This window comes from Triticum urartu, chromosome 1 (genome assembly GCF_003073215.2).
Source record: "Triticum urartu cultivar G1812 chromosome 1, Tu2.1, whole genome shotgun sequence".
NCBI classification, from domain to species: Eukaryota; Viridiplantae; Streptophyta; class Magnoliopsida; order Poales; family Poaceae; genus Triticum; species Triticum urartu.
In genome coordinates this window covers 282968899-282981249 of record NC_053022.1, presented here as the reverse complement: position 1 = coordinate 282981249, position 12351 = coordinate 282968899, and positions in this window count along the sequence as shown.

The following is a 12351-nucleotide window of genomic DNA, read 5'->3' as shown; positions in this document are numbered from 1 at the left end:
ACGCAGACAGGAGAAGTTCCGTGATGGCCTTCAAGCTGACATCAAGCTCGCACTTCTAGTGCATGACTTTGCTAATTTCGCCACTCTGGTGAACAAAGCCATCAATGTCGAAACTGGTCTGCAGGAATACCAGAGCTCTCACAGGCGCAACCGTGACACGGGCTCATCTTCGGGCCCGTCTTCGCAGAAGCGCAAGATATGGATTCCCAACAACATGTACCAGCCGAATGCACCTGCCCCAAGGCAGACCTATGCTGCACCTCGTCTGCCTGCTCCTCCAACTAGGCAGCCAAGACTTCCAGCTCCACCACCACAAGCTCCTGTTCCCACTCCCAATAATGGTCTCTGCTACAAGTGTGGTCAGCTAGGTCACCGTGCTAGGGATTGCAATCAGAACCAGAATCAACTGGCCCTCCCCACAGCTGGCCGTGGAAGCAACCAGCGTCACAACAACAATGCCAAGTCTTATGGTCGTGTTCATGCCAACCACGTTGATCTCAATGAAGTTCTAGACCAGCCTGCTACCGTGATGGGTACACTCCTCGTAAAATCAGTACCTGCATCTGTTTTATTCGATTCAGGAGCATCGCATTCATTCATGTCAGAAGATTTTGCATACAAGCATGACGTTAAATGTGAGGAGATGAACACTTCGGTATTGGTAAAAACCCCCGTGGGACAATGTCAAACCTCACTGGTTGGCATCGATGTCCCCATGGAAATAGAAGGGCTGGAATTCTATGCCTCTCCCATTGTCTTGAAGTCGTCTAACATCGACCTCATTCTGGGAATGGATTGGTTGAAAGCGCATACTGCTTCTAAAGTTTGCGCCACTAAGGTCGTCCATCTACTACACCCTTCTGACGAAATAATAGCTTACCAAGCTCATCTAGTTCAGAACGCCGAGACACGACTTTATGCCTTGAATGCGTTGAACGCTACACCACTCGAGGGCATTGAAAACATTCCCGTCGTTCGTGAATTCCAAGACGTCTTCCCAGAAGAACTTCCAGGGATTCCCCCTGCTAGAGTTGTCGAATTCATCATCGACTTGAAACCCGGCACCACCCCTATAGCTAAACGACCCTATAAGATGCCGCCGCATGAACTCATTGAGCTTAAGGAGGAAATCGACAAATCTCTTGTCAAAGGTTTCATTCGCCCAAGTTGCTCTCCTTGGGGAGCACCTTCTCTCTTTGTTAAGAAAAAGGATGGGACAAACCGATTAGTCCAAGACTACCGTCCTATAAACCAAGCTACCATTCAGAATAAATATCCTCTTCCTCGGATCAATGATCTTTATGATCAACTGGCTGGCTCATCAGTGTTCTCCAAACTCGATTTGAGGTTAGGTTACCACCAGATCCGTGTTCGTGAAGAGGATATCCCAAAAACCGCCTTCGTGACTCAGTATGGATCATACGAGTACACCGTCATGTCATTTGGCTTAACGAATGCTCCCGCCACCTTCTCTCATCTGATGAACTATATATTCATGGATTACCTCGACAAGTTCGTCGTGGTTTATTTGGACGATATCCTTGTATTTTCCAAGAACGAGGAAGAACATGCTGTACATCTTCGTCTGGTGCTAGAAAAGCTTCGAGAGCACCAACTGTATGCTAAGTATTCCAAGTGTGAATTCTGGCTCCCTGAAGTAACCTATCTCGGGCATGTCATCTCCAAGGATGGTATTGCCGTCAACCCTGAACGAGTTCAGGCTATTCTCGATTGGACTCCTCTGAAGAATGTCAAGCAAGTCCGAAGTTTTCTCGGTCTCGCCAGCTATTGTCGTCGATTCGTCGAGAACTTCTCCAAGATTGCCAGGCCTCTGACTAATCTGTTGCATAAGGGTGTCAAGTTCGAATGGACAGACAAGTGTCAGGAAAGTTTTCAGGCGCTCAAAGACAAGTTGACCTCTGCCCCTGTGCTTGCTCCACCTGATACTAAGAAGGACTTCGTCATTTACTGTGACGCTTCCCGTCAAGGATTAGGCTGTGTCCTAATGCAAGAGCGCAGAGTGATTGCTTATGCCTCTCGTCAACTGCGCCTTCACGAAGAAAACTACCAAGTTCACGACCTCGAGCTTGCTGCTGTCATTCATGCACTAAAGCAGTGGCGACATTACCTTCTCGGTAATCATTGCGAGATCTTCACCGACCACCAAAGTCTGAAGTATCTGTTTACTCAGCCAGATCTGAACCTCCGCCAGCAGAGATGGATGGAGACTATTGCAGACTTTGACGTGGGTATATCTTATACCCCCGGCAAGGCTAATGTAATGGCTGATGCCTTGAGCCGCAAGTCTTACTGCAACCACCTCCAGGTTCACCAAGTTCAGCCCTCGCTTGTCGAAGAATTTAGAAAGCTGAACCTCCATATTGTTCCTCCTGGAGCACTCGCTCCCTCTCCCCCGGAGTTCCGCAAGATGAATCTTCTTGTTGTTACTAAGGGTTCTCTAAATACCCTGGCTGTCGTACATGATCTCGTAGCTGGTATAAAGACTATTCAAGGTTATGACTCTGAAGTCCATAAGATTAAACACCATCTAGCAGAAGGAAAGCCCTCATTCTTCACTATCGCCGACGATGGCGCCTTGTATTTCAAAGGCCGCCTAGTGGTACCATGTTCGAAGAAAAACCTGGATAAGACTAAAAGGGTTATGCAAGAAGCCCATGATACGCCTCTGTCCATCCATCCTGGTAGTACAAAGATGTACCAGGATATTCGTCAAAGATTCTGGTGGTCTAATATGAAGCAGGACATTGCTCGTTATGTTGCTGAGTGTGAGGTTTGTCGCTGAATCAAAGCAGAGCATCAAAGGCCTGCTGGAACTCTGCAACCTATCTCTATTCCTGAATGGAAATGGGACCATGTTGAAATGGACTTCATCATTGGATTTCCCAAATTGCAGAAAGGTAATGATGCTATTCTTGTCGTCATTGACCGGCTTTCCAAAGTTGCCCATTTTCTGGCGGTCAAAGAGACAATCACCGCTAGTCAGCTTGCTACTCTCTACATGGCCAGAATTGTTTCACTTCACGGTATTCCACTGGTTATCAGTTCAGACTGTGGCAGCTTATTCACTTCAAGGTTTTGGGCGAGTTTCCAAGAAGCTATGGGAACTCATCTGTCGTTCAGTACTGCGTTTCATCCTCAGTCGCAAGGACAGGTTGAACGTGTCAACCAAGTTCTCGAAGACATGCTTCGAGCTTGTGTAATATCATTCGGCAAGAAATGGGAGGAATCTCTTCCATATGCCGAGTTCTCTTATAATAATAGCTATCAAGCTAGTCTGAAGATGTCCCCCTTCGAAGTTCTATATGGACGAAAGTGTCGAACCCCTCTGAACTAGTCAGAAACGGGGGAACGTCCACTCTTCGGTCCGGATATTATCCAATAGGCCGAAGAACAAGTTCGCATTATTCGTGAGAATCTCAAGACTGCTCAGTCACGTCAGATTAGTCAGTATAACCGTCATCACCAAGACATGGTCTATCAACCTGGCAAAAAGGCTTATCTTTGAGTTACACCAATGAAGGGTGCTCACCGCTTCGGGATCAAGGGCAAGCTAGCTCCTCGCTATATCGGTCCCTTCACTATTCTCGAAAGGCGTGGAAAAGTGGCATATCAACTGGAGCTTCCGCCGAACCTTTCTCAGGTTCACGATGTGTTCCATGTGTCACAACTCCGTCGTTGCTTCAAGGATCCAATCCGAGCAGTGGATCATGAAGTGCTTGAATTGCAACAGGACCTCTCCTATAAAGAGCATCCGGTCCGCATTCTTGACCAAGCTGAACGTCGCACACGTCAGAAGGCGATCAAGTTCCTCAAAGTCCAGTGGTCGAATCACTCTGAAGACGAAGCCACTTGGGAACGCGAGGACCGCCTGCGTGATGAATACCCCGCACTGTTTCCTTCTACCTCCTAAAATCTCGGGACGAGATTTCTTGTAGTGGAGGAGTTTTGTAACGCCTGGGTAATCAAGCTACAGTAATCCCACGCTAATCATGCCACGTCATCCCGATTGTTGTTGCTAAACGTCCGTTAGTTCAAACCGCGTCAAATTCAAATTTAAAATTAATGTCGACAATAAAAGTTTTCAAAAATTGAAATGAAAATGTTTGGTGGTTGCCAAATATTACAAAGGTAATTATGGTGCAGCAAACACATTTTTATAAAATGTATAAATAATTTAAAATGATTTAAAACAGAAAAGCAAATAGATAAAAACAAAACAGAAAAACTAAAACTACAATTGGAAGAAAGGAGAGAGGAAGACCCCCCCGGGTCAGCAGACCCAGCGGACCGGCCCATTCGCCCTCCAGGCCCAGCCGGCCGGCCCACTACCCCCCTCCTTATCCACTCCCTCACCCGAACCCTAACCTAACCACCCCCCACTCGCCCCACTCCACCCCCCGGCTGGATCTGGATCGGGAGGACTCTCGATCCCCTCGCCCCTGCACGTCGACGCCGACGCCGGCGCCCGGAGCTCCCCCCCGCCGGACTGCTTCCTCCACCCCCCGGCCTGCCTCCTCTACGACGTCGTCGCCATCTTCCTCCTCAACCCCCCACTGCCACTCCCCTACCGGCAACGTGAGCCCCGCCGCCACGCTCGTCTCCTCGCTCCCACCCTCAACCCCCGCTGCTCCCTCGTCCCGCAGCTCCACGCCAGCACGCGCGCCCGCGCCGTCCCGTGTGCGCGACGCACTCGCGTCCCTGCTCACCGTGGCCTTGCCTTGGCCGGCATGCCTCCGCACGCGCGCTGCCCACGCCCCGTTCGCCCCTGCTCGACCCAGCGCGTGCCTGCGTGCTCCCGTGCGCCCCCGCGATGACCGCGCTGCGCGCCCGTCTTCCTTGGCCAGGCCACGCCACACGGCAGTGCTGCTCGCTGCCCCCCTCCCCCGTGCGTATCCGCAGCCGCCCGTGCGCGCCGTCGCCTCATTTGCGCCCCGGCCTCGCCTCGTCCGCCCCGACACACCGTCCCGGCACAGCGGCACCGCCTGCATCACCATAGCCTCGCCCCTCTGTGGCCTCTCCGCTGCCATGTCGTCGCCGGCCGGCGCCGCGCCGGCGTCCTCCCCTCGTCGTGGCACCGACTGGCCGCACCCAGTCCGGGCGCCCGCACCCGCAGCGTCACACCGCCCGCACCCGCCCCGGTTGGCCTATGGGCCAATGACAGCCAGGGCCCACGCCCAGAACGAAAATGAAAACAAAAAAAGAATTAAAAAAAGTATATATATGATAAAAAAATAATAACTAATTAATTAAAGAAATAATTAACTTAATTAATTTTGATTAATTAAACTAATCAATTAACTAAACTAATTAAACTGTTAGTTAACTAATTAATTAGTATGACAGTGGGGCCCACCTCTAATTAATCCTGATTAGGTTAATAGATATGATTAATTAAAATGTGTCACTGACCAGTGGGACCAACTGGTCAGGTTGACCAGTCATAAACACAATTTTGAATTAATTTAAATAATTAAATAAATATCAGAAATTAATAAAATCTTTAGAAAATCATATATTTTAAACCGTAGCTCGGATGGAAAAACTTTGTACATGAAAGTTGCTCAGGACGACGAGACGAATCCGGATACGTAGCCCGTTCGTCCGCCACGCATCCCTAGCATAGCAAACACGCAACTTTCCCCCCTCTGGTTCGTCTGTCCGAAAACGCGAAACACCGGGGATACTTTCCCGGATGTTCCTCCCCTTCACCGGTACCACCTCGTACCGCGTTAGGGCACACCTAGCATCACGCTTTGTCATGTCATGCATCGTCATGCATTTGTTTGCATTATATTTATTGTTTCTTCCCCCTCTTCTCTCGCTAGACATCGAGACCGACGCCGCTGCTACCCAGTACGACTACGGTGTTGACGATCCCTCTCTCTTGCCAGAGCAACCAGGCAAGCCCCCCCCCCTTGATCACCAGATATCACCTACTCTTCTCTATACTACTTGCATTAGAGTAGTGTAGCATGTTACTGCTTTCCGTTAATCTTATTCTGATGCATAACATGTCATTGTTATTACAACTGTTGATAGCTTAACTACTATCCTAAATGCTTAGTATAGGATGCTAGAGTTCCATCAGTGGCCCTACACTCTTGTCCGTCTGCCATGCTATACTACTGGGCTGTGATCACTTCGGGAGGTGATCACGGGCATATACTATATACTTTACACTGTTACATTACCGGTGATATTGTTTGGAGATGGGGGCTGAAGGGGCAGGTGGCTCCATCCTGGTAGAGGTGGGCCTGGGTTCCCGACGGCCCCCGACTGTTACTTTGTGGCGGAGCGACAGGGCAGGTTGAGACCACCTAGGAGAGAGGTGGGCCTGGCCCTGGTCGGTGTTCGCGGATACTTAACACGTTTAACGAGATCTTGGTATTTGATCTGAGTCTGGCTACTGGCCTATACGCACTAACCATCTACGCGGGGACAGTTATGGGCACTCGACGTCGTGGTATCAGCCGAAGCCTTCGTGACGTCAGTGACTGAGTGGCGCGCGCCGGATTGGACCGTAAGCCTACTCTTGTATTAAGGGGGCTAGTTCTGCTTCCGGCCGCATACGCAACGTGCAGGTGTGCAATGGGCGATGGGCCTAGACCCCTGCGCCATAGGATTTAGACCGGCGTGCTGACCTCTCTGTTGTGCCTAGGTAGGGCTGCGACGTGTTGATCTTCCGAGGCCGGGCATGACCCAGGAAAGTGTGTCCGGCCAAATGGGATCGAGCGTGTTGGGATATGTGGTGCACCCCTGCAGGGAAGTTAATCTATTCGAATAGCCGTGATCTTCGGTAACAGGACAACTTGGAGTTGTACCTTGACCTTATGACAACTAGAACCGGATACTTAATAAAACACACCCTTCCAAGTGCCAGATACAATCGGTGATCGCTCTCTCACAGGGAGACGAGGGGAGGATCATCGGTTAGGATTATGCTATATGATGCTACTTGATGTTACTTGGTGAACTTACCATCTACTCTCTTCTACATGGTGCAAGATGGAGGTGGCCAGAAGCGTAGTCTTCGATAGGATTAGTTATCCCCCTCTTATTTTGGCATTCTGCAGTTCAGTCCACATATGATACCCTTATTCCATTTGATACCCATGCATATGTAGTGTAGCTCCTTGCTTGTGAGTACTTTGGATGAGTACTCACGGTTGCTTTCTCCCCCTTTTTCCCCCTTTCCTTTCTTTCTGGTTGTCGCAACCAGATGCTGGAGTCCAGGAGCCAGACGCCACCATTGATGACGACTACTACTACTCGGGAGGTGCCTACTACTACGTGCAGCCCGCTGTCGATGACCAAGAGTAGTTTAGGAGGATCCCAGGCAGGAGGCATGCGCCTCTTTCGATCTGTATCCTAGTTTGTGTTAGCCTTCTTAAGGCAAACTTGTTTAACTTATGTCTGTACTCAAATATTGTTGCTTCCGCTGACTCGTCTATGATCGAGTTCTTGTATTCGAGCCTTCGAGGCCCCTGGCTTGTAATATGATGCTTGTATGACTTATTTTATTTGTAGAGTTGTGTTGTGATATCTTCCCGTGAGTCCCTGATCTTGATCGTACACGGTTGCGTGTATGATTAGTGTACGACTGAATCGGGGGCGTCACACGGAGGAACACTTAGTGTGCTATCAAACGTCACAACATAACTAGGTGACTATAAAGATGCTCTAAAGGTGTCTCCAATGGTGTTTGTTGAGTTGGCATAGATCGAGATTAGTATTTGTCACTCCAAGTATCGGAGAGGTATCTCTGGGCCCTCTCGGTAATGCACATCACTATAAGCCTTGCAAGCAATGTAATTAATGAGTTAGTTATGGGATGTAGCATTACGGAACAAGTAAAGAGACTTGCCGGTAACGAGATTGAACTAGGTATTGAGATACCGATGATCGAATCTCGGGCAAGTAACATACCGATGACAAAGGGAACAACGTATATCGTTATGCGGTTTGACCGATAAAGATCTTCGTAGAATATGTAGGAGCCAATATGAACATCCAGGTTCCGCTATTGGTTATTGACCGGAGACGTGTCTCGGTCATGTCTACATAGTTCTCAAACCCGTAGGGTCCGCATGCTTAACGTTCGATGACGATCAGTATTATGAGTTTATGTGTTTTGATGTACCGAAGGTAGTTCGGAGTCTCGGATATGATCACGGACATGAAGAGGAGTCTTGAACTGGTCGAGACATAGAGATTGATATATTGGACGGCTATATTCGGACACCGGAAGTGTTCCGGGTGATTTCGGAGAAAACCGGAGTGTCGGAGGGTTACCGAACCCCCCTCCCCCGGGGGGGGAACTAATGGGCCACATGGGCTTTAGTGGAGAGAGAGAGAGAGAGAGAGAGGGTCGGCCGAGGCAGGGCCGCGCGCCCCTCCCCCTCTAGTTCGAATTGGACTAGGGAAGGGGGGCGGCGCCCCCCTTTCCTTCTCCCTTCTCCTCCTTCCTTTCCCCCTCCTAGTGGAACTAGGAAAGGGGAGTCCTACTCCTACTATGAGGAGGACTCCTCCTCTCCAGGCGTGCCACAAGGGCCAGCCGGCCTCCCCCCTTGCTCCTTTATATACAGGGGAAGGGGGCACCCTAGAACACACAAGTTGATCATTGATCCCTTAGCCGTGTGCGGTGCCCCCCTCCACCATAATCCACCACGGTCATATCGTCGTAGTGCTTAGGCGAAGCCCTGCGCCGGTAGCTTCATCATCACCAACATCATGTCGTCATGCTGACGAAGCTCTCCCTCGACACTCAATTGGATCAAGAGTTCGTGGGACATCACCGAGCCGAATGTGTGCAGATCACGGAGGTGTCGTACTTTCGGTACCAAGATCAGTCGGATCGTGAAGACGTACGACTACATCAACCACGTTGTCATAACGCTTGCTCTTACGGTCTATGAGGGTACGTGGATGTAACACCCCGAATATAACTTTCCCTATTTGTACTCCAACTCTTGCCGTTTCCGGCGTTAAGTTATATTTATTTCCTCGGGTTCGGGTTTTGTCTCCGTGTGTTGTTATCGTTGTCATGCATCTCATATCATGTCATCATGTGCATTGCATTTGCATATGTGCTCATCTCAGGCATTCGAGCATTTTTCCCGTTGTCCGTTTTGCATTCCGGCGCTTCGTTCTCCTCCGGTGGTCATTTCTAGCCTTCTTTCGTGTGTGGGGATTAAACATTTTCGGATTGGACCAAGACTTGCCAAGCGGCCTAGGTTTACTACCGGTAGACCGCCTGTCAACTTTCGTACCATTTGGACTTCGTTTGATACTCCAACGGTTAACCGAGGGACCGAAAAGGCCTCATGTGTGTTGCAGCCCAACACCCCTCCAATTTGGCCCAAAACCCACCTAACTCTGCTCCATCATCTAGATCGTTCGATCACGATCACGTGGCCGAAAACCGCACCTCATTTGGACTCTCCTAGCTCCCTCTATGCCTATATATAGACCCCCTCCTTCAAATTCGCGGTTCCACTCTTCCCCCTAACCCTAGATCCATCCACCGCCGTCGCCGGACGTGTCCGGGACGGACCGGACGCGTCCGCTCCGCCGCGCCCAGCCTCTCCCGCGCCGCCACGTGGCCACAGCCGCCGTCCCCGCCGCCGCGGCCCGCCAGGCCCAGGGAGGGCCCCCGCGGCCCGAGCCGCCGTGCCGCCACCTCCCGGCCCGCGTGCCGCCGCCTCCCGTCCGCCGCCCCGCGCCGCCGCCTCGCCCGGCCACCGCCTCTGGCCGCCGCCGCCACCGCCGGCCCCGGCCCGGCCTCTCCTCTCCACTCCGGCGACGTCGGCGACGAACTCCAGCGTGAACAGTGCGCGCCGGCCCCGCCTCGGATCCCGCACCGGTCAAACCCTAGATCTGGGGTTGTTTTTACTAAGTCCCTGATATTCTCAGTCCATATGCACATGTTCGTAGCCCCGTAACTTTGCATCCGTAGCTCCGATTCATGCATATAGCATATCAAAATGTTCATCTCAGAGAGTACATCATTTCGTTCCATTGCATAATTTTCATTTGAGCTCATCTTGATGCCCGAAATGCTGTTAGAAGAGGGCTACTTGAGTTAATTGTCAGATCTGCTACTCCATTTAGCACTTTTGTCATTTTTGCCATGAATAATGTGTGCATGCTATGCCCATGAGTTCTACATATGTTTTGTTAAGGGTTTTGCCATCTTTCCAGAGGTGCAACCCATGTATTTTTGTGATGTGTGTAGTGACTTGTGCAAGCTTGCAAAGTGGTGCACTTGATAATTCTGTTTTCAGGGACTTAGTGATTTCACTAAGTCCTGGAGCTGTTTATCTCATGATGCCATATGTTCATGTTGTTTCCTAGTGATCCGTGCCTCTTTTGAGGATGATCAGTAAGGATGTTTTGTTATTCTTATAGTGATCTATCCATGCATGTCTTTGATTGCAATTGTGGAGCACCCATGATGCCATATGTTCATGTTGTTTCCTAGTGATCCGTGCCTCTTTTGAGGATGATCAGTAAGGATGTTTTGTTATTCTTATAGTGATCTATCCATGCATGTCTTTGATTGCAATTGTGGAGCACCCTAGCTTGAGTCAATCGAGCTCTATTTTGCTACTTTGCGAATCTGGTAGATTATCAACTTGTTTGCAATTTTGCCGGTGATGTTGTAGTTGATCCGTGCATGCTATGCTATTGTTCTTGCCATGTCTAGCTTGCATTTTGTGCCTTCTTGATGGGGGTATGCTTGTCTGGCCATGACTTTCACCGTAGTGAGTGCATCGAGCTCGTCAACATGCCTACTTGAGTTATATTTCAGCATGTGTCAGTTTTCACTAAGTCTGAAAACGGATTATGTTTTTGCGATGTTCACATGCTTGCAACTGTATTTTCTGATCCCTTTTGGCTCAAGGTAACTAAGGGACTTCTGTTAATCTTTTTGAGTAGATCCATGCCATGTTTTACTTTGCCATGTTCAGGTCCTGTAGCATATAGTTTTGTTGCTCCGAAGAGGGCTACCTGATCTGGAATTCCAGACAAGTGAGATCTGTTTGCCATTTGCATTTTTGCCATGCTTGTTTGAACCTGTTAATGGATGAATTTGGCCGTAGCTCAGTGCTAGACTTTTGTTAAGCATCTTGTGTGCATACCTGCCATGTATTTTGTTGTCATGTTTGGTTGCTGTAGCATGTTCATTTCATTGCATTTAGATGCCTACTTGCTGTAAATCGCAGACCGGTGTCATTTTTGAATCGCTTGCCATTTCCAAACCGTAACTCCGATTCCGGCGTTCTTTATATCGTTTTCAAGCGATTTCATCTCATCTTTCCAGTGGCACACTTGGATTTCCAAGTTGAGGCCAGGTTCATGCATTTCCTGTCATATCTTGCATTTTGCATCCCGCATCGCATCCCGCATAGCATATCATCTTTGCATTGTGTTTTGAGTTTGCACGTGGTTGATTGTATCCTTGTTGCTTGTTTGTTTTGTTTGGGTAGAGCCGGGAGACGAGTTCGCTAACAAGGAGCCCGTTGAGTTTGCTTTCGAGGATCCAGTCAACTCTGACAACTGTGCAGGCAAGATGATCATACCCTCGAAATCACTACTATCTTTGCTATGCTAGTTTGCTCGCTCTTTTGCTATGCCATTGCTACGATGCCTACCATCTTGCAAGCCTCCCAAATTGCCATGTCAAACCTCTAACCCACCTTGTCCTAGCAAACCGTTGATTGGCTATGTTACCGCTTTGCTCAGCCCCTCTTATAGCGTTGCTAGTTGCAGGTGAAGATTGGAGGCCGTTCCTTGTTGGAACATTTATTTACTTGTTGGGATATCATTATATTTGCTATGTTATCTTAATGCATCTATATACTTGGTAAAGGGTGGAAGGCTCGGCCTCTCGCCTAGTGTTTTGTTCCACTCTTGCCGCCCTAGTTTCCGTCATATCGGTGTTATGTTCCCGGATTTTGCGTTCCTTACGCGGTTGGGTTATAATGGGAACCCCTTGATTTCGCCTTGATTAAAGCTTTTCCAGCAATGCCCAACCTTGGTTTTACCATTTGCCACCTAGCCTTTTCTTTCCCTTGGGTTCTGCAGACTCAAGGGTCATCATTATTTTAACCCCCCCGGGCCAGTGCTCCTCTGAGTGTTGGTCCACCTGTCAGCTACCGGTGGCCACCAGGGGCAACTCTGGGCTGGCCTACCCGTACCTAGGACAATCTGAGTGTGCCCTGAGAAAGAGATATGTGCAGCTCCTATCGGGATTTGTCGGCACATTCGGGCGGTGTTGCTGGTCTTGTTTTAACCTGTCGAAGTGTCTTGATACCGAGATACCGAGTC